The following is a 23,810-nucleotide window of genomic DNA, read 5'->3' on the forward strand; positions in this document are numbered from 1 at the left end:
TGGGATCCAATCCTGTGTTTTCTTATCAGAAGAAAACTAGACCAGCAGTCTCTAGCTGCTCTCGAAAATTCAGCGGATGCACCAACGGAAATTCCAACGTTATGGAGTGTACTGACGTTTATTGAGCGGCGCGCTTGCATGCTGGAGACGATAAGCACTCAACCTACAGCAACACTCCGCCATCAGTCAGTTCACAACGAAGAAAGCTGTAAGATTTGTCACCTAGGACAACATAATCTTAGAGCATGTAGCCGTATCCAGCAAATGGACCCCAAAGCACGGCGCCAAGCCATTATTCAAGTAGGAGCATGCACAAATTGTTTGTCTACAGCTCATAAGGTTGAAAACTGTGGATCACCGACCACTTGTCGAGTCTGCCAGCAACGGCATCATTCACTGTTACACCAAGGACCGACTAGCAATCCAGTGGCCGGCGCAGTAACCGTTGCAGGCTACGACCACGTAGGAGGATATACTTTGCTCGCGACCGCCAAGGTCTCATTACAAGGGCCAAACGGTCAAATACAAACATGTCGCGCTGTAATAGATGGTGGATCACAGGTGAATCTTATTTCAAGGAGAATGGCAGATCTGCTATCTCTTAAACAAAGGTCACCGATTGAAATATCTGGAATCGGAGGAAAGATATCAACAGCAATTAGATCAACACTAAAGCTCTCATCCTGTACATCAGGGTTTGAAAAACTATTAGAGGTATTTATTATGCCCACAGTCATTACAGACCAACCGTCAGTACCGATTACAACCGATCTTAATATTCCCGAGGGACTGCCGTTAGCAGATCCTGACTTTCGGCAACCAGGACCCATTGACCTAACTTTAGGGGTTGAAGTATTTTCTCGTGTAATTACCGGTGAACTTCTTGAACTAGGACCTAATAAACCTTTGGCACAAGGCACAAGGCTTGGTTATGTAATCACAGGTTATCTCAATAAAGAAACCTCATCTGATACGGAAATCAACCCCAATCTAATAGAAAACAGAGATGATTTTGCAGGACCGAACGCTGCTTATGAGCCAACGAAAGATAAAAATCCGATGAATATAGAACCGACGTCTCATCAATTCAAAACCTACAAGAAGGCTGACTTTGGTTCAACATTTCTAAACTTAACCAAGAAAGATCTTAGTTTTGTTGCAGAACGTCCACATACCATAGACGTGCCAAATGATCAAATTCTACGAGGGCACAATTTCAGTCCCCACGGTAATGTAAATTTTATCGCAAAGGGGAGTGTTCAGCAGCATCAAGAAGATGTGAAGGACCTGAATCACAAACAGGAACCGCCGCAGTTGAAGATCCCCCGTGGTCAATGATTTGTTAGGTGCTTTCTATACAATTCGGCCAAGGGCTGACCGACATCACGCCTTTAATTGAGGGTACCCCTCAATGGGGGGGAGAATGTTCGTACCCAAAGGTACTCAACATGACCACACCCAACAAATCAAGCAGTAGCCAAATTGGGAACAGTACCAGGCGCTCAGTAGCACTCACTGCAGATGAGAATTGCTGATCAGCATATTATATCATATGTCTCACTAACTCACCATCTCACCATCTCACCGTCACAACGATACGCTGACCCGCCAATGCAGTCAGCACATTTGCGGTGTCAGCCGAGCCAACTACGCAACTGCTACCGTAATCATAATTCCCTGACCTACTTTAGAATATAGCTTCTTTCACTAACCATTACACTAAGCGTCCGTGTTCTAAGTAGAATATAAGCAGGTATCAAATGAAGAATAAATCAGTTATCAACACACCTCATAACTCCGCGGTTCTACTTCCTACCTCTAGGAATAGGGCTCGTAATACACTATCTCAACTAGCAGCTAACCACGTTAGCTCACCCTCAGCGCAGTTCAGCATCGCCTGTGGTCCGGCATTGTAGTAACCATCGTTACCATTGCCGCGACGCGATCGTCCTGCAGGTGTCTACTTCGGTTAGGCACAAACAGTTAATGTTATTCCCCAAGTATTTCACAATTTCTTTTGGGAGTTGTAAATTTTCAAAACTATCAAAGTAATGTATACTTTTACTTATTTTTGTTAGAATTAATCCATTTTCTATACACTGTTGAAGATTTTTATAATGAATTATATATTTTTCTTTATCCCTTATGTCAGCAATTAATTTTTTATTTTATCTGACTTTGTTGGTAACTGATTATTACAAAAAAATGGAAGATCATTGTGTTTATTGTGCAATTTAAAAGGATATTTAAAATCTACCTCAAAAATGTATCTGTCTTCACTATCATCTGCAATCTCTGTAATGTTTATACTATCAAGTTCTCCCCTTGAAATCCATTCAAAACCTCCATATGGTAAAGATTGTGACATAGCCCAAGCAAACAAATTATTTGCATCCAAATAAATCAAATATTATGCTTTTTGAGTACTATCAAAATTCTCAACATATTTGTTATTTGCTTTAGCATATCTACATGCACAGTGTACTAAGCCACCACGAATACCACTTTGAATAAATTTATACTGATCTATATCAGTTAATAAATCTAATTCAATTTTAGTACATTTTAACATAGCTTCCCATGATAATCCTGGTGTAGTAAAAAAATGCGCTGGATCGAGTGAATAAATTTTAGTACAAGGGTTTCGAAAGGGTTTTTCAAAGACATCAGACATTAATAAAACATCTGTTTTCAAATATAATTCTAAATAATCTTTAAGATTCTTACAAGAAAACTCATTCCATACCTTTTGCGCGTGCGTTTAATTTTTAATTGAACATTCATTTTCGGTTAAGGAACTATAGAAAGCTTCTCTAGGAGGTAATTTACTTTCTTTTAATTTCTCAACTGAATCTAAATATTCATATAGAAATCCACCGTTTCTTCGCATTAAGTTGAAATGATTTACATTAGCGAAAAATGATCTTGTTATATACATTTGTTCACTATCTAGCTAATGTATCTAATGCAAAAGGCATAAATCGAAACGAATCTAGAAAACGGATTTCAAAGTTGTCACCATACTTATAGTTATAATTTTTGAAATTGAGATATATTGTTCCTTATTTAATGGAATTACCTTTATTTCACCAGGTATGATTGCCACATCTTTTATAAATAGATGGCAATCATACCTGGTGAAATTGTGGAAGAAAACAGGAATAAGGTTTGGAACTTTATATTTTAAATTGCACGCATTATGTTCTGCACCCCTAAATTTTCCTGTGAAGTCACAATGATCCCTAACTCTATCTAATTAAAGAGGAGTGTTACATATATGGCAATTATTAGATTTTTTGAAATTATCTTCTTCAACATCAGACATTACTATAGGAACAGGTTTTGAAATATGGTTTTCGTATATAAAAGTTATATTTTCTATTAGAGATAAGAGGAAATTCATTCCTGAGTTGAATCTAGATTCTAAAACAAACTTATCTAAACTGTTATCATGTGCACACTTTATATAGTATGCATATGAAATAGGTTTATGTATATTTATAATATTTAAATTTAACGTTTCTTTTTTATCAATCGGTTGAAGGATGCATTCAAAGTCAGTGTAAACTGTGAATGGTACCATCACTTCCCTTTGAATATTTGTGTACAATAAAGTGGCATCCTTCATGTTGGGTAAGCGTGAGACTATTTTACCACAGACTTCTGAATGTCGGTTGGCAGCATCTTCACTCAACGAATAATTTAAACAAATTTGGCCAAACCATTTTTTTTTATTTATATCTCGAAACTTGAGAGGAAACCAAACTAAAATAAAGATAAACTCAAACATTTTTTCTTTGTAATATGAAAACAAATAAATATTATGAAATTTTAAAACAAAAACAAAAAAAAACATTATAATGATATGATAAAACAACGTACTTTGAGAGATTTTTAATCAAAGTATAATGTGCTTTACATCCTTCCTCCAGTAGCAGCATATTTATAGAATTTGTCCTCACTTCTGGGGAGTAAAATATTGGTCCAAATATAACTCCATCGTCGAGCCCGAAAAGTGTAACACTTATATCTTTATTTATTTCCATCAATTTAGATATATCTGCAGGCTTAAGTGGAAATTCCAATCCAGTGAAATCCATAAGCCAGTGATCCAATTGACTTGAATGAGTTCATCACTTAAATAAACTTTATGGGTTGTACATCTGTTTGCATTCTTATTTAGACAACTTAATGCTGCGATTAAGCTCCATTTATGTTTTTTACATTTATAATTGTTTTTTTATTTTCCAAACAAGAGGGTAGTCTTTTGTATGACGATCCTCTTAAAGGTGAATATTGATTAATATTCATCTCCAAACGAATGAGATGAAGTAAAGTCCATCCACTATCCCTATGTTCCTTGTATTCATTTTCTATATTGGAGTAGGCACTAATTATTGTCATCTTACTTTGGAATGACTTTATTTCAATGCGTTCCTTTTCTTCCTTCAAAAGTGCGTACTCTCCAAGAAGTTCCAAATTTATTTCCACCGATGAATAACTTTCCAACAATGGGTACAAGTGAGGTAGAAAAGCTTCTCCTGCTTCCTCCATAAATTGTGTTGGATAAATGACATCTTTGTTGGTTTTTTCATAGAGGTAGTGAATAATCCTTCCTTGGAATCCAGAACTGATTTTTTTAATCCTTGAATCCACTGGTTCAATAACATTCCTCTAATGTTGCTCCGTTCGCAGATAATGACTCCACGAACTGTTAACCGATAGGGTAATGTTGCACTTGCACAATACTTATTCATTTTTGTTTTGTTTATTTTTTGTTTTTGGAAATATTGTGTTGTAATGTTATTTGTACTTTTCACTTTATTATACTTTACTTTAACTGTAAAGTATTTTACTTTTTATCAATTTGATAACTCACAACTCAAATCTGGGTAGTTCACAAGTTCACACAACTTTACTTTACAGTTAGTAAAGCATTTTATTTTTTTATTAATTTGATAAGTTCACACAACTCAAATCTGGGTAGCTCACACAACTTTACTTTACAGTTAGTAAGGTATTTTAATTTTTATCAATTTGATAAGTTTACACAAATCGAATTCGGATGGAACGCAAATTAACACGACTTTACGTTAACTTGGAATTACCGGAGGGTTCGCACGACGATTTTAGATGGTTCGCTCGACTCGAATAGCTTTCTTAAACTGAACTACTTTCCACATTTCTCCCTAGCAAATAATTTTTTTGAAAACTTAGAAGCTAACCGTTTTCTCTTTCTATAAGCGCAAGAGAAAAAATGTTCAAACATGATTAAATAAAAACGTATTTGACTAAATAAACGATCTCATTTGTTTTTGTGTATATTCTGTTGGGAACCACCACCAATTAGGGTCACCCCCATCCCCTTTTTTGACATGATTTATTACCTAGTCAGCCATGATCCGTATTATCCTACTACTGATTTATACAGACTTTTTTGGGAGTCGTCAGCTCATTTATATCGAGGAAATGGGCTGCCCGTCATTAAACAGGTTTAAGGGAAACCGGTTTTCATATTGTGAAGCACATCTTCAGGGTGGGGTTTGTGTTCTTAACAATGCATACATCATTTTGAAATTTTTTAAAAGTATCTCCAAAACAATAAAATAATTTTTTATAATCCATCTTAAAGTTGAGACTAGATGTGTATAGACATATAACAAAAAAAATACCTTCTAAACGCAAAAACTATGTTCACAAATCGAGGTGGATATGATCTCAAAAAGGGCGGGTTTCAAGAATCATAGAGAAATTATTTGATCATAAAGAAAAAGTTAGGGTGGGATAGTAAGAATTGGAATAACAGGTGTCCACAGTTGGTACTATTAAAGGCTTGTTTTCTCTCATAGTTATAGTTAATGTTATTCCCCAAGTATTTCACAATTTCTTTTGGGGTTGTAAATTTCCCCAACTATCAAAGTAATGTATACTTTTTTTTGTTTTTGTTAGAAATTATCCATTTTCTATACACTGTTGAAGATTTTTATAATGAAATATATATTTTTCTTTATCCCTTAAATCAGCAATTAATTTTTATTATTTTATCTGACTTTGTTGGTAACTGATTATTACAACAAAATGGAAGATCATTGTGTTTATTGTGCAATTTAAAAGGATATTTTAAGTCTACCTCAAAAATGTATCCATATCCACTATCATCTGCAATCTCTGTAATGTTTATACTATCAAGATCTCCCCTTGAAATCCATTCAAAACCTCCATATGGTAAAGATTGTGACATAGCCCAACCAAACATATTATTTACATCCAAATAAATCAAATATGATGATTTTTGAGTACTATCAAAATTCTCAACATATTTGTTATTTGCTTTAGCATGTCTATATGTACATTGTACTAAGCCACCACGAATACCAATTTGAATAAATTTATACTGATCTATATCAGTTAATAAATCTAATTCAATTTTAGTACATTTTAACATAGCTTCCCATGATAATCCTGGTGTAGTGAAAAAATGCGCTGGATCGAGTGAATAAATTTTAGTACAAAGTCTTCGGAAATTTTCAAAGACATCAGACATTAATAAAACATCTATTTTCAAATATAATTCTAAAAAATCTTTAAGATTCTTACAAGAAAACTCATTCCATACCTTTTGCGCGTGAGTATAATTTTCACAACATTCATTTTCGGTTAAGGAACTATAGAAAGCTTATCTAGGAGGTTATTTACTTTCTTTTAATTTCTTAACTGAATTTATGAATATCATATGGAAATACACCCTTTCTTCGCATTAAGTTGAAATGATTTTCATAAGGGAAAAATGATCTTGTTATACACATTTGTTCACTATCTAGATTTGAAGCTTATGTATCTAGAAAATCTAGAATCTAGAATCTAGAAAACGGATTTCAAAGTTGTCACCATACTTATAGTTATAATTTTTGAAATTGAGATATATTGTTCCTTATTTAATGGAATTACCTTTATTTCCACAGGTATGATTGCCAAATCTTTTATAAATAGATGGCAATCATACCTGGTGAAATTATGGATGAAAACAGGAATAAATTTTGGACCTTTATATTTTAAATTGCACGCATTATGTGCTGCACCCCTAAATTTTCCTGTGAAGTGACAATGATCCCTAACTCTATCTAATAAAAGAGGAGTGTTACATATATGGCAATTATTAGATTTTTTGAAATCATCTTCTTCAGCATCAGACATTACTATAGGAACAGGTTTTGAAATATGGTTTTCGTATATAAAAGTTATATTTTCTATTAGAGATAAGAGGAAATTCATTCCTGAGTTGAATCTAGTTTCTAAAACAAACTTATCTAAACTGTTATCATGTGCACACTTTGTATAGTATGCATATGAAACAGGTTTATGTATATTTATAATATTTAAATTTAACGTTTCTTTTTTATCAATCGGTATAAGGATGCATTCAAAGTCAGCGTAAACTATGAATGGTACCATCACTTCCTTTTGAATATTCGTGTACCATAAAGTGGCATCCTTCATGTTGGGTAAGCGTGAGACTATTTTACCACAGACTTCTGAATGTCGGTTGGCAGCATCTTCACTCAACGAATAATTTAAACAAATTTGGCAGAAAAATTTTTCTTTATTTATCTCTCGAAACTTGAGAGAACACCAAACTAAAATAAAGATAAACACAAACATTTTTTCTTTGTAATATGAAAACAAAAAAAAAATGAAATTTTAAAACAAAAACAAAAAAGTACATAATAATGATATGATAAAACAACTTACTTTTAGAGATTCTTAATCCAAGCAAAATGTGCTTTACATCCTTCCTCCAGTAGCAGCATATTTATAGAATTTGTCCTCACTTCTGGGGAGTAAAATATAGGTCCAAATATAACTCCATCGTCGAATCCGAAAAGTGTAACATTTATATCTTTATTTATTTCCATCAATTTAGATATATCTGCAGGCTTAAGTGGAAATTCCAATCCAGTGAAATTTAATGTGATCCCATTGACTTGAATGAGTTCATCATTTACATAAACTTTATAGGTTGTACATCTGTTTGCATTCTTATTTAGATTACTTAATGCTGCGATTAAGCTCCATTAAAAACAATATTCGTCATTTATGTTTTTTACATTTATAATTGTTTTTTTATTTTCCAAACAATAGGGTAGTCTTTGTATGTATGACGATCCTCTTAAAGGTGAATATTGATTAATATTCATCTCCAAACGAATGAGATGAAGTAAAGTCCATCCACTATCCCTTTCTTGGAATTCTTCCATCCTCACCAAAATTTGTTCCATATGTTCCTTGTATTAATTTTCTATATTGGAGTAGGCACTAATTATTGTCATCTTACTTTGGAATGACTTTATTTCAATGCGTTCCTTATCTTCCTTCAAAAGTGCGTACTCTCCAAAAAGTACCAAATTTATTTCCACCGATGAATAACTTTCCAACAATGGGTACAAGTGAGGTAGAAAAGCTACTCCTGCTTCCTCCATAAATTGTGTTGGATAAATGACATCTTTGTTGGTATTTTCATAGAGGTAGTGAATAATCCTTCCTTGGAATCCAGAACTGATTTTTTTAATCCTTGAATCCACTGGTTCAATAACATTCCTCTTATGTTGCTCCGTTCGCAGATAATGACTCCACGAACTGTTAACCGATAGGGTAATGTTGCACTTGCACAATACTTATTCATTTTTGTTTTGTTTTTTTTTTTGTTTTTGGAAATATTGTGTTGTAATGTAATTAGTACTTTTCACTTTATTATACTTTACTTTAACTGTAAAGTATTTTACTTTTTATCAATTTGATAACTCACAACTCAAATCTGGGCAGTTCACAAGTTCACACAACTTTACTTTACAGTTAGTAAAGCATTTTATTTTTTTATTAATTTGATAAGTTCACACAACTCAAATCTGGGTAGCTCACACAACTTTACTTTACAGTTAGTAAGGTATTTTAATTTTTATCAATTTGATAAGTTTACACAAATCGAATTCGGATGGAACGCAAATTAACACGACTTTACGTTAACTTGGAATTACCGGAGGGTTCGCACGACGATTTTAGATGGTTCGCTCGACTCGAATAGCTTTCTTAAACTGAACTACTTTCCACATTTCTCCCTAGCAAATAATTTTTTTGAAAACTTAGAAGCTAACCGTTTTCTCTTTCTATAAGCGCAAGAGAAAAAATGTTCAAATATGATTAAATAAAAACGTATTTGACTAAATAAACGATCTCATTTGTTTTTGTGTATATTCTGTTGGGAACCACCACCAATTAGGGTCACCCCCATCCCCTTTTTTGACATGATTTATTACCTAGTCAGCCATGATCCGTATTATCGTACTACCGATTTATACAGACTTTTTTGGGAGTCGTCAGCTCATTAATATCGAGGAAATGGGCTGCCCGTCATTAAACAGGTTTAAGGGAAACCGGTTTTCATATTGTGAAGCACATCTTCAGGGTGGGGTTTGTGTTCTTAACAATGCATACATCATTTTGAAATTTTTTAAAAGTATCTCCAAAACAATAAAATAATTTTTTATAATCCATCTTAAAGTTGAGACTAGATGTGTATAGACATATAACAAAAAAAAATACCTTCTAAACGCAAAAACTATGTTCATAAATCGAGGTGGATATGATCTCAAATAGGGCGGGTTTCAAGATTCATAGAGAAATTATTTGATCATAAAGAAAAAGTTAGGGTGGGATAGAGAGTAAGAATTGGTATAACAGGTGTCCACAGTTGGTACTATTAAAGGCTTGTTTTCTCTCATAGTTATAGTTAATGTTATTCCCCAAGTATTTCACAATTTCTTTTGGGGTTGTAAATTTCCGCAACTATCAAAGTAATGTATACTTTTTTTGTTTTTGTTAGAATTCATCCATTTTCTATACACTGTTGAAGATTTTTATAATGAATTATATATTTTTCTTTATCCCTTAAATCAGCAATTAATTTGTTTATTTTATCTGTCTTTGTTGGTAACTGATTATTACAACAAAATGGAAGATATTGGTGTTTATTGTGCAATTTAAAAGGATATTTTAAATCTACCTCAAAAATGTATCCATATTCACTATTATCTGCAATCTCTGTAATGTTTATACTATCAAGTTCTCCCCTTGAAATCCATTCAAAACCTCCATATGGTAAAGATTGTGACATAGCCCAACCAAACAAATTATTTGCATCCAAATAAATCAAATATGATGATTTTTGAGTACTATCAAAATTCTCAACATATTTGTTATTTGCTTTAGAATATCTACATGTACATTGTACTAAGCCACCACGAATACCGCTTTGAATAAATTTATACTGATCTATATCAGTTAATAAATCTAATTCAATTTTAGTACATTTTAACATAGCTTCCCATGATAATCCTGGTGTAGTGAAAAAATGCGCTGGATCGAGTGAATAAATTTTAGTACAAGGTCTTCGGAAGTTTTCAAAGACATCAGACATTAATTAAACATCTATTTTCGAATATAATTCTAAATAATCTTTAAGATTCTTACAAGAAAACTCATTCCATACCTTTTGCGCGTGAGTATAATTTTCACAACATTCATTTTCGGTTAAGGAACTATAGAAAGTTTATCTAGGAGATAATTTACTTTCTTTTAATTTCTCAACTGAATCTATGAATATCATATGGAAATACACCCTTCCTTCGCATTAAGTTGAAATGATTTTCATTAGGGAAAAATGATCTTGTTATACACATTTGTTCACTATCTAGATTTGAAGCTTATGTATCTAATGCATAAGGCATAAATCGAAACGAATCTAGAAAACGGTTTTCAAAGTTGTCACCATACTTATAGTTATAATTTTTGAAATTGAGATATATTGTTCCTTATTTAATGGAATTACCTTTATTTCACCAGATATGATTGCCAAATTTTTTATAAATAGATGGCAATCATACCTGGTGAAATTGTGGAAGAAAACAGGAATAAATTTTGGAACTTTATATTTTAAATTGTACGCATTATGTGCTGCACCCCTAAATTTCCCTGTGAAGTGACAATGATCCCTAACTCTATCTAATAAAAGAGGAGTGTTACATATATGGCAATTATTAGATTTTTTAAAATCATCTTCTTCAACATCAGACATTACTATAGGAACAGGTTTTGAAATATGGTTTTCGTATATAAAAGTTATATTTTCTATTAGAGATAAGAGGAAATTCATTCCTGAGTTGAATCTAGTTTCTAAAACAAACTTATCTAAACTGTTATCATGTGCACACTTTATATAGTATGCATATGAAACAGGTTTATGTATATTTATAATATTTAAATTTAACGTTTCTTTTTTATCAATCGGTTAAAGGATGCATTCAAAGTCAGCGTAAACTATGAATGGTACCATCACTTCCTTTTAAATATTCGTGTACCATAAAGTGGCATCCTTCATGTTGGGTAAGCGTGAGACTATTTTACCACAGACTTCTGAATGTCGGTTGGCAGCATCTTCACTCAACGAATAATTTAAACAAATTTGGCAGAACCATTTTTTTTTATTTATCTCTCGAAACTTGAGAGGAATCCAAACTAAAATAAAGATAAACACACAATTTTTTTTTTTATATGAAAACAAATAAATATTATGAAATTTTAAAACAAAAACAAAAACAAAAAAGTACATAAAAATGATATGATAAAACAACTTACTTTGAGAGATTTTTAATTCAAGTATAATGTGCTTTACATCCTTCCTCCGTAACACCATATTTATAGAATTTGTCCTCACTTCTGGGGAGTAAAATATAGGTCCAAATATAACTCCATCGTCGAATCCGAAAAGTGTAACATTTATATCTTTATTTATTTCCATCAATTTGGATATATCTGCAGGCTTAAGTGGAAATTCCAATCCAGTGAAATCCATAATCCAGTGATCCCATTGACTTGAATGAGTTCATCACTTAAATAAACTTTATAGGTTGTACATCTGTTTGCATTCTTATTTAGATTACTTAATGCTGCGATTAAGCTCCATTAAAAACAATATTCGTCATTTATGTTTTTACATTTATAATTGCTTTGTTAGTTTCCAAACAAGAGGGTAGTTTTTTGTATGACGATTCTCTTAAAGGTGAATATTGATTAATATTCATCTCCAAACGAATGAGATGAAGTAAAGTCCATCCACTATCCCTTTCTTGGAATTCTTCCATCCTCACCAAAATTTGTTCCATATGTTCCTTGTATTCATTTTCTATATTGGAGTAGGCACTAATTATTGTCATCTTACTTTGGAATGACTTTATTTCAATGCGTTCCTTATCTTCCTTCAAAAGTGCGTACTCTCCAAAAAGTACCAAATTTATTTCCACCGATGAATAACTTTCCAACAATGGGTACAAGTGAGGTAGAAAAGCTACTCCTGCTTCCTCCATAAATTGTGTTGGATAAATGACATCTTTGTTGGTATTTTCATAGAGGTAGTGAATAATCCTTCCTTGGAATCCAGAACTGATTTTTTTAATCATTGAATCCACTGGTTCAATAACATTCCTCTTATGTTGCTCCGTTCGCAGATAATGACTCCACGAAATGTTAACCGATAGGGTAATGTTGCACTTGCACAATACTTATTCATTTTTGTTTTGTTTTTTTTTTGTTTTTGGAAATATTGTGTTGTAATGTAATTAGTACTTTTCACTTTATTATACTTTACTTTAACTGTAAAGTATTTTACTTTTTATCAATTTGATAACTCACAACTCAAATCTGGGCAGTTCACAAGTTCACACAACTTTACTTTACAGTTAGTAAAGTATTTTATTTTTTTATTAATTTGATAAGTTCACACAACTCAAATCTGGGTAGTTCACACAACTTTACTTTACAGTTATTAAGGTATTTTAATTTTTATCAATTTGATAAGTTTACACAAATCGAATTCGGATGGAACGCAAATTAACACGACTTTACTTTAACTTGGAATTACCGGAGGGTTCGCACGACGATTTTAGATGGTTCGCTCGACTCGAATAGCTTTCTTAAGCTGAACTACTTTCCACATTTCTCCTTAACACATAATTTTTTTGAAAACTTAGAAGCTAACCGTTTTCTCTTTCTATAAGCGCGTGACAAGAAATTTTCTAATATGATTAAATAAAAACGTATTTGACTAAATAAACGATCTCATTTGTTTTTGTGTATATTCTGTTAGGAAAGATCACTCCAAATAACCACAAATTTCTACGCATGACAAAACACCCCTCACACACAAGCAATCACAAATTCCTACGACAAGACAAGACATGACAAAACACCCCACCCCCACTTTCACCATTTCTTTGGGGTGATCTTCACACCTCACACCCCTTTCTAACCTCATTAAGTGACCTTTTTATGCTAATTAGGTCATTATAACACCTGTGCGCAACCATGCGTGACTAATTAGGGTCATCCCCACCCCCTTTTTTGACATGATTTATTACCTCGTGAGCCATGACCCGTATTATCCTACTACTGATTTCTACAGACGATTTTTCGGAGTCATCAGCTCATTAATATCGAGGAAATGGGCTGCCCGTCATTAAAAAGGTTTAAGGGAAACCTGTTTTCATATTGTGAAACACATCTGTAGGGCGGGGTTTGTGCTCTTAACAATGCATACATCATTTTGAAATTTTTTAAAAGTATCTCCAAAACAATAAAATTATTTTTTATAATCCATCTTATAGTTGAGACTAGATGTGTATAGACATATAAGAAAAAAAATACCTTCTAAACGCAAAAACTATGTTCATAAATCGAGGTGGATATGATCTCAAATAGGGCGGGTTTCAAGAATGAGAGAAATTACTTGACCATAAAGAAAAAGTTAGGGTGGGATGGAGAGTAAGAATTGGAATGACAGGTGTCCACAGTTGGTACTATTAAAGGCTTGTTTTCTCTCATAGTTATAGTAAGTGTTATTCCCCAGTATTTAAATTGCAAATTTTCAAAACTATCAAAGTAATGTATACTTTTTTTTTTTTGTTAGAATTAATCCATTTTCTATACAGTATTGAAGATTTTTATAATGAATTATATATTTTTCTTTATCCCTTAAATCAGCAATGAATTTTTTATTTTATCTGACTTTGTTGGTAGCTGATTATTACAACAAAATGGAAGATCATTGTGTTTATTGTGCAATTTAAAAGGATATTTTAAATCTACCTCAAAAATGTATCCATATTCACTATCATCTGCAATCTCTGTAATGTTTATACTATCAAGTTCTCCCCTTGAAATCCATTCAAAACCTCCATATGGTAAAGATTGTGACATAGCCCAACCAAACAAATTATCTGCATCCAAATAAATCATGTTATGTGCTAAACGACAAAGAAATATGCACAATTTGTGAATTTAGCAAAGCTGTTTACATTAAGACTGATAACGATAGGCGAAAAATCGATACAACACTATCGACGACTCGTGAGTTCAGGGAGTCGTGCAGCTTGGACAAGTCATGGAACTGGTTCCTTAAACCGGATAACTCCCAAATGAACCAAGGTTTAAATTCGAAAAGTTTGAGTGGTTTTTGGGCGAAGAGAGGCTTGAAAAAGTGAAACAAGCAAGGGTGATTAAAGGGCAAAAATAATTGTTCGCAGACGGTTCTGTTGAAAAAAATATATAATATTAGAAGTCAAGTTCCTACCCAGTGAGTGACAAAAAAAATCCTTGTTAATGTGAGTGGAGCTTAAATATAAATATTTATAGAATATTCCGTGAGGGAAAAGCCTGGATCGGGAAATAGACTTACGTAAGGAGAGACGAAGACCAGCCACCAGGAGGAGATCAAAATTTTCGACAAGAAAATTGGCCACTCATCCCCGGGTGGCCCCAGGTTTTTATTCGCCCCTTATATTTGCCACACAGAATTAGCAAAAGGTTCCCGAAAACTACAAGCGGCAAACAAATTCAACAAGCCGAAAATGAATACAAAAAAATTGAGACTGATGTTATTGAATATGTAACCCGCGCAAATTAATTTATTCCTACTTATATCCATTCAAATAATTTATTTATTTAACCTATTTATTTACACCAATCCAAAACTATTGGAATATTGTTTATTGTATTTATTTATATTCATATTCGATTTAGCGTCGCTTGTGAACAGATGTGTTTACTTTTGTGCTCTGAGTTTTTGTCTTTTTCGGTGATTTTTTGCGAGTTTCTTGTGTTCGTTTTTTTAACAAAGCTTAGCCTAATAGTTGTGTTAGTGTTTTTGACTTGATCCCCCATTAAACGGGTATGTGGTTATAGATATTTTAACATTTCTATTAGATTTGTTTAATCTCCTAGCTTTGTTAGTGTAATTTTACACTCACTAATCTTGCTAAACTCTTTTATTCCCACTCTCTCTCCCGCTCTATATTACAACTGTAATTTGAACTCTCTTGGAACCTGCCGATTTTTCTGGTAGATTTTTGGAGTGCTTTTCTCTTATTCTCTCTCTCTTGCTTGCGTTACATTGTAACTGTTCGTGCGTAAAGTTGTCAGTGTCCCACAAGCAACGCTCAGTCGATAGAAGATTTATTCTCTCGTGCTCTCTTACATTTTAACTAAACGCGATCTCGCGCTCTTATTTTTTTTCGTGTTTTGTGCCTTTGTGGTTTTGGAATTTGATCCCAGTGCCAAATTTACTTAAGGTATTTTTCATATTTTATTTTATTTTTATTTCATCTCCTAAAATGGCTCTTGTCTGCTGTAAGAAAAATTGTACTCTTTCGGCTTCAACTAAAGACCCTTTTATTTTCTGCTGGCTCTGCGAATCGATGATGCACGTTAAATGCGCAGGATTTACTGGCAGAGTCAAAGACTTCATTGATCTGAATTCTGGTCTCATGTGGTCATGTGGATCCTGCAAGGAAATGGTAGTTGAGATGAGCGGCTTTATGAAGCAGACTCGAGACAGCCTTTTGAATCTCTCAGGTGCTTTTAAACAGCTCAATGAGGGGTTCAATTCCGTTTGTGCCCAATTTAATAATAAAAAATTACTAACTGAGTCGCCCAAACGCAAAAAAGCCAGCTTAGCGGCAGTTAACACGGTCACGGTATCCTCCCCTAATCCGAATTTGGTAGCTGCAGCAGTTTCTGTCGACACTGGGGTAAGCGAACCAACTGCGCCTAGGGATACAGCTGATTCTGGTGGAGTCACTGTTTCTCGAAGTCTGGTGGTAAAAAAATCTTCAGTGCCGGCTACGGTGCCGACCGTACCTATAGGTACAGTAGGAACCGATTCTGGCTCTCAGCTTAGTGTTGTTCAATCTGCTGCTGGGGGACGTAAGAAACTGTCAGTTGTTCCTCATAGGAAGCAATTATTTGTTTCTAGATTCACCCCAGATACTACATCTGAGGATGTTTTGGAATTTATACGTGAAAAATTCCCATCCGAGAATATTTCAGTTGAACAATTTCGATTTTCATACGCTCGTAGTATATCCTCTTTTAAAATATTTGCACCGCCTGATGTGTTTAAGGTACTACTTTCTGAAAGCTTTTGGCTTAATGATGATTTAGTAATAAAAGAATTTGTTCCCAATAAACCGAGAACAAATAACAGACCCTCCACTGCGCCAAAAAACTAAAAAGTTTATTTTTGGCTTATCAAAATGTTAGGGGACTAAATATGAAGCTACCCAAGCTTTATGCTGACTCCTCTGCATTTACTGCAGATATTTTGGCTTTTACGGAAACTTGGCTGAAACCAGAGATATCTGACTCTGAAGTTCTGTCAAATAACTTTAATGCCTATAGGACCGATCGCTCCTCACGTAGGGGAGGCGGTGTGCTGATTGCCGTTACCACTAGCCTCACATCTGAAAAAATCTACTTTGATACCCATAACGAAATTGAATTTGTTAGTGTGAAAGTTTCCTTGCAATCCATATCTATTTTTGTAACATGTTCCTATATTCCACCTGGCTCTGATTTAATAATTTATGAGCACCATCTGTCTGCCATAAAATCTGTTCTATCCCTTCTTTCTAACAGAGACCTGTTGATTGTTTTGGGTGACTTTAATCTCCCTGATATCTCTTGGTCTTCTCCTACTGACTCACTTGTCGCTATACCCTTATCCGTCCATGATTTTGTAGATGGTCTTTTAGAATTATCGTTACAGAAAGTAAGCTTTATACGGAATTCATTAAATAGACAACTAGATCTTGTGTTTGTTTCAGACCCGTCTGAAGTCACGGTATCTAGAATTGATGCTCTTGTTGTACCTGAAGACCGATATCATCCAACAATGGAATTGACAATCTGCCTCCCATGCGTTGATACCCTCTCTCCTTTAGTTCCTCAAACTAAAATGAGATGTTTTCGAAAATGTGACTATAAAAAACTTAACGATATGATTTCTCTATATAATTGGACAGACTTGTACAATTGTATGGATATTGAAAGTGCCACTGAACTATTCTATATAGTGTTAAATACTTTTTTTAATGAATGCGTTCCTGATAGGCTTCCTTCAAAGCTAAACAGGCCTCCTTGGTTTACCAATGCGCTTCAAAGACTTAAAAACCTTAAAACAAACACCTATAAAAAGTATAAAAAATCGGGTAAGCCATCTGATTTTTCGAAATATGTGGTGGCTCGATCGGACTTTAATGTTCTCAATAGTCATTGCTATTCTATGTATTTAAGTCGATGTAAATTCGAATTTTCAAATGATCCGAAGCAGTTTTATAACTTTGTTAATGCCAAGCGTAAGTCGTCGGCATTGCCTTCATCTGTACGTTTTAACTCAATGGAGGCATCGACGGATTCTGAAATTGCTGATTTATTTGCCGAGTTTTTCCAAACTACTTATAGTTCGGTTGCTTGGTCAAATTCTAACTACCCTAATCCCCTAAATAGGGCAAACTGTATTTTTACCCCTGAAATTACTGAAAGTTCTCTCATAAGAGACTTAGCAACAACAACGCCAACTTATTCTCCCGGTCCAGATGGACTCCCCGGGTGTGTGCTTAAGTTTTGTGCGTCGACCATATGTAAACCGATTCTTAAACTTTTTAATTTGTCTATTTCATCATCAGTTTTTCCTACTATCTGGAAGGACTCTTTTATCATTCCACTTCACAAAAAGGGTGCGAAGGCGGATGCCCAGAATTATAGAGGTATTTCCAAATTGTCGGCAATTCCTAAAGCATTTGAACGTATTATTACTTCTCATTTGCAACATTTATGTTCCTCGCTAATATCACCGTGTCAGCATGGTTTTGTTAAGCGAAGATCGACCACCACCAACCTTCTTGAATTGTCATCTATTGTAATAAATGGATTTAAGAAAAAAATGCAGACTGACGTTATATATACAGATTTTAGTAAGGCCTTTGACTCTGTCAACCACTCTCTTCTATTATTCAAATTAAATCAGCTTGGGTTTCCATGTAAGCTATTAACTTGGATTTCAAGTTATTTGAATGGTAGGACTCAGAGGGTTATATTCAAGAACGCTGTTTCAAAATTGATCTACGTGACATCTGGAGTGCCTCAGGGTAGTCATTTGGGTCCTTTGCTGTTTACTTTGTTTATTAACGATCTTCCCTCTACCATAAAACATTCTCGTGTACTAATGTATGCTGATGATGTTAAGCTTTGTTTATCATATAACGATATAGCTTCGGGTTCCAACTTACAGTCAGATATTGATTGTTTTCAGGGATGGTGTGAGTATAACCTTTTAAATTTGAACTGCCTTAAATGCAACGTTATGACTTTTTATAGGGGTACTCCTACTTTTGTTAGTTACTCTCTTCAAAATACGTCACTCGACCGTATATATTCCGTTAATGACTTAGGCGTTCTTCTGGACCCAAAACTTAAATTTGACTGCCACATAATGTCCACTGTCAACAAGGCCATGAGTGTTCTTGGGTTTATAAAGCGTTGGTCAAAAGAATTTGATGACCCTTATACAACCAAATTATTATTTACCTCCCTTGTCCGTCCTATTTTGGAATATTGTTCTTCGGTTTGGAGTCCACAATATCAAGTGCACATTGACCGTATTGAGTCGGTACAAAAAAAATTTCTTCTTTTTGCCCTTCGTAGTTTGAACTGGGATCAAAACGTAAGGCTACCTTCCTATCAGAGTAGATTACTATTGCTTAATTTACCTACACTTGTAAATCGTAGAACAATGCTTGGTACTATTTTTATGCAAAATCTTATTAGAGGTGATATTGATTCTGTAGAACTTGTAAACCGCCTAACTTTCAATGTCCCTGCTAGACTAACACGAAATTATTATCCCCTAAATTTGCCACGATGTACATCAAATTTTTGTCTGCACGAGCCCTTTCGCGTTCTATGTAATAATTATAACAATCTTTACCATTTAATTTGCACATCAACTTCTATCCCGGTATTAAAAACTAATATTTTAACTCATTTGCTTCATTCTTAGTTGCTTCTTTTATTTTCATTTGTGTCCCTATTTGTTTTTTGTATCTTCCTCGCGAACTCGCATTTTTGCCCAAATTTATAGAAGGGCCCCGCGCGTAACAAGCACGTGCTTGGTGTCGTTGGGCCACTTGTTTGTACTGCTCGTAGTGCATCAACGTCCATTATATATATGTGTTCCCTGTAAAAGTTCGGTACCGTAGGTAGGATTATTAAATGTTAAAATTTAAGAAAAAATCGTGAATTATAATGTGAAAACGAAATGAAGTCGTGTGAGTAGAAATTCGTGTTGGGGGGTGAGATGAGTTAGGCGAGGTAGCACGATCCACAGAACAGAATTGGGAGATGTGTCCAAGAGAATGTTGAGGGATACACTCATGGTTGGGAGGGACTCCAGGACCACGATAAGAGCTTGTTGTCCAGTCCAGATGTTCAAGAAAAATCCGTCGTGAAATTGCCGTTGTCCGAGTTTGAATTTCCGTTTTGTTTTTGTTGTGTCTGCTGCGTAGGCAACATTGTTGGTTGTTCCCCTCCCTGGGATGTTCGTTGACTAGCCGGCCTCTACACTGCGCAAAAAGCAGGACACGACTGTGAATAAAGTGTGACATCGTTGCCCAGCAAGTTTCAAGTAGAGTCTGAAAGATAAGGAGTAAATTAAATTATTAAAATCGTTTAAATAATTGTGAAAAATTGACACGAATGGATTAGGAACTGAAGGAAAGGAGAGAAAAGTTAGTGGGTAATGTAAATAGCTACGTCTCATCCCCCCAGATTAGAAAAATTTGAAGAAAGAGATAAGAAAAACAAATATACATGAGAAAGGAACTAGGATATGCCAAATAGTGATAGGAATAGAATTCAAATCGGAAGAAAATTGAGGAGAAGTTTGGAGTTCATCCGGAATAGGGGACCAGCAGGTATGACTCCGCCAGTAACTCGCTCACAAGCAAATCAAGAGGAGAAATTGGAGAACATATCGGCACTCGAAGGCATGGAGTCACTAAGGGAGCAGAATCCTGAAGGAATGGGAAGCGGAAGTCCAGGAGAAGATAGTGGTCTTCAAGCGGTAGGCGGAACCGGGGCCATACCAAAGTCTTTGCCATCTGAGATAAAATCAGGGGTTAATGCGGCACTGGCTCAAGCTCAACATACGTACCAGGTGGGAATGTCGACGGAGTACGAAATGTTCAAACAGCAGATGCAGCAGGATATGATGCAGTTCATGAAGGACATCAATGACTGCATGGCGGAGTGGCGCAGGGATTTCGCAAGGGAAAACGCAGCACGGCAGGCATCTACGCAGGCCCAAGGACAACAAGTTGGACAGGGCCAAATACCCTCTTCGGAGACGCTGATGCCGCCACCTCAAGGCCTTGCAGAGCAGCCGCGGGCAAATCCGAGTCAGATGCCACCATTCGACCCGAGGATGCTACAACAACCTCCGCCAATCATACTGCCGGGGGTACGTCACCACATGGGTTTCCCGCCGCCAACATCTGGGGCGCTGTCCGAGAAGCAGGAGATGAATTGTCACGCATCGGAAGGGTATCGGCAAACCGCCTGGTCGACGGAGCAGGAACCAAGGAGATGGAATGGGTCTCACATGACGCCTCCAGAACATCCTCCTGGAAACGGTGGGACTCACATCAACTTCAATCCAGGACCGGATCAGCGTCGGTCAAGCGGGGCAGTAGGCGATTCTGCATTTAAAGTCGGCCAACTGCGGAAGTGGGGGCTCAGTTTCGATGGAAGTCCCAGAAGCATGCCCGTGTCAGAGTTTATCTTCCGCCTCGAACATCTCCAAAGGTCGTATCAGGTGCCGTGGAAGGAGGTCCTAAGAGAATTTCACGTGTTAGTTGAAGGACAAGCCAAGGAATGGTACTGGATGTACGTGAGGTCAACGGAGAAGCAAGAGTGGACATACCTGAGGTACGCACTACTGCAGCAGTTCCAGAGTCACCGATCCAACTTCGAGCGAGAGTATGAGCTGCGAGAACGGAAGCAGAAGCCGGGAGAAACCATCGAGGTGTATATCCAGACCATGCTAGCGCTTAGATCTCGACTAGAGATGCCGTTTTCCGACTTTGACCTGATAAAAGTGATAAAAATGAACATTAGGGATCAGATTTCGAGAATTATATACCCGATATACATCACTAATATGGATCAACTCCGACATGAATGCCACGATGCGGAGAGAATATTGGCGACTCGATGGACCCGATATCCGAGCAACCTCGAGACTCACCGAGGGTATAAAGATCGTCCGAGGATCGATGAGCTTTGTCCGGAATCAGTCGGAGAAGAGAGTGTACCTGGAGAACAAGAGGAAGTGGAGGCATTAGCTAGACACTGGGAGACCAACAGGGAACGACAGCCACTTACATGCTGGAATTGTGGATCCGTGGGACACCCATTCAACGCGTGTGAATCGGAGGTGTTAAAGGTGTTCTGTTTCAAGTGTGGACTACCCGGTGTGAGGACTCCAAGATGTACTCGATGCCAAACGGGAAACGGTGTGAGGAGCTTGGGCAAGAACGAGGAACCACGCTCCAATCCGTTTGCCACGAACAAGTGAAAGCCTCGTCAAATTGCATGCGTAATGATAAGGATAGCTGTAAGGAAAATAAAATTAGTAAGATATTGATAAATATAAATAAACCAGTACATACCATTAAATGGTCGAAACGTGAACCTATGGCAGTCCGAGAAGCACACTACCAAGAGGTCAGGAACCGAATATTTGGGAAAAATGATCCGGACCGGAACATTTCGCCATAAATTGCCAGAGCCCGTAGGAGAAGTCAGCAGCGGAAGGCAGAAAGAAGGATGATTTGTTCGGCCATCAGAGCTGCGGTGGAAGGCGACAACAGACCATTCGCACAGGTGAAGATCGAAGACCTGGAAGTCGTGGGTCTCTTGGATTCCGGGGCATCAGTAAGCTTGCTTGGGGAAGGTTGCCTAGAAACAGTGGAAAGGTTAGGACTGAAATTAGAGGGATCACAATCGATAATGAAATAAGCAGGAGGTACACAGCATCGAGTAGTGGGGAAGATTCAACCCAGCATCTCGTATAATGGGGTAACACATCGATTGCCGATACTCCTTTGTCCATCCTTGAAACAAAAATTGTACCTGGGCATAGATTTCTGGAGAAAATTCGAATTGGCACCAGAGGTGGTGGGTGTAGAATCCTTACACCAAGTTGAATCCGAATTTATGGCCAAAGGAGAACCGATGGAGGCACATATCCTATCCCCAGAACAGACGGAGCGACTGGAAGAAGGAAAAAGGACGTTTTCTGACCTACGAAAGTCAAGGATTAGGACTTACCAAGGTAGAAGAACACTCGATCCAGTTAGTGGAAGGAGCTGTACCCGTCAAGAAGAGATTCTTCCCCGTGTCCCCGGCGAAACAACAACTGCTATTCGCAGAAGTCGATGAAATGCTACGGTTAGGAGTCATCGAGTTAAGAGAAAGTCCCTGGAACAACCGAACGACGCTGGTACAGAAACCTGGAAAGAATAGGCTGTGCTTAGACGCGAGAAAACTGAACACACTTACAGTGAAGGATGCTTACCCGCTACAGAACATTGAGTCGATTTTAAGCCGGGTGGATGAGACGATTTTCATCAGCAGTATCGATTTGAAACATGCTTTCTGGCAAGTGGAACTCGATGAGAAAAGTCGTCCCTTGACCGCTTTCACAACACCTGGAAGGCCACTTTATCAGTTTCGACGGAGGCCATTCGGATTATGTAATTCGGCTCAAAAGTTGTGTAGGGTAATGGACAAGGTAATCCCACAGCGTCTTCGCAGCCGCGTCTTTGTATACTTGGATGACTTGCTGATGATATCCAAGACTTTCGAAGAACACTGCAGGTTGCTGAAAGAAGTGGCAGAGTGTTTGAATAAAGCAAATTTGACGATCGGGCTACACAAGTCAAAATTTTGTTTTAAATACTTGCAATATTTGGGATTCATAATCGGTGATGGGGCCCTGCGGACGGATCCGAAGAAAGTTGAGGCGATTATGAAGATAGAGGTGCCCAAAAATACGCGACAACTACGCAGCTTCTTAGGAACCGCAGGCTGGTATCGCAGATTCATCCAAAATTTCTCCGGTGTAAGTGCGCCGCTCACGGACTGCCTTAAAAATAAAACAAAATTTATGTGGACGGAGGAAGCAACTACGGCATTCGAAACGCTGAAGAAAGCGCTTACCTGTGCGCCGGTATTAGCTCATCCAGACTTTGGAAGACACTTCTGGATACAGTGTGACGCCAGCCATGTAGGAATTGGGGCAGTATTATACCAGCAAGACGTAGAAGGATCGGACCGGCCAATAGCGTTCTTTTCGGCGAAGCTGAGAG

The 23,810-nt window shown here is 36.3% G+C and overlaps 1 long non-coding RNA gene across 1 annotated transcript; it reads right to left on the reverse strand.

Annotated features, from left to right (window-relative positions):
- Nucleotides 1–21,631: 21,631 nt before the first annotated feature.
- LOC119558938 lies at nt 21,632–22,328 on the reverse strand. Its single transcript, XR_005220529.1, has 3 exons — nt 22,110–22,328; nt 21,823–22,052; nt 21,632–21,752 (listed from the first exon to the last, which is right to left on the reverse strand). It is a non-coding gene; the product is annotated as an uncharacterized LOC119558938 (long non-coding RNA).
- Between the last annotated feature and the right edge of the window lie 1,482 nt (nt 22,329–23,810).

The sequence above is a fragment of the Drosophila subpulchrella genome, unplaced genomic scaffold (assembly GCF_014743375.2).
Source record: "Drosophila subpulchrella strain 33 F10 #4 breed RU33 unplaced genomic scaffold, RU_Dsub_v1.1 Primary Assembly Seq15, whole genome shotgun sequence".
NCBI classification, from domain to species: domain Eukaryota; kingdom Metazoa; phylum Arthropoda; class Insecta; order Diptera; family Drosophilidae; genus Drosophila; species Drosophila subpulchrella.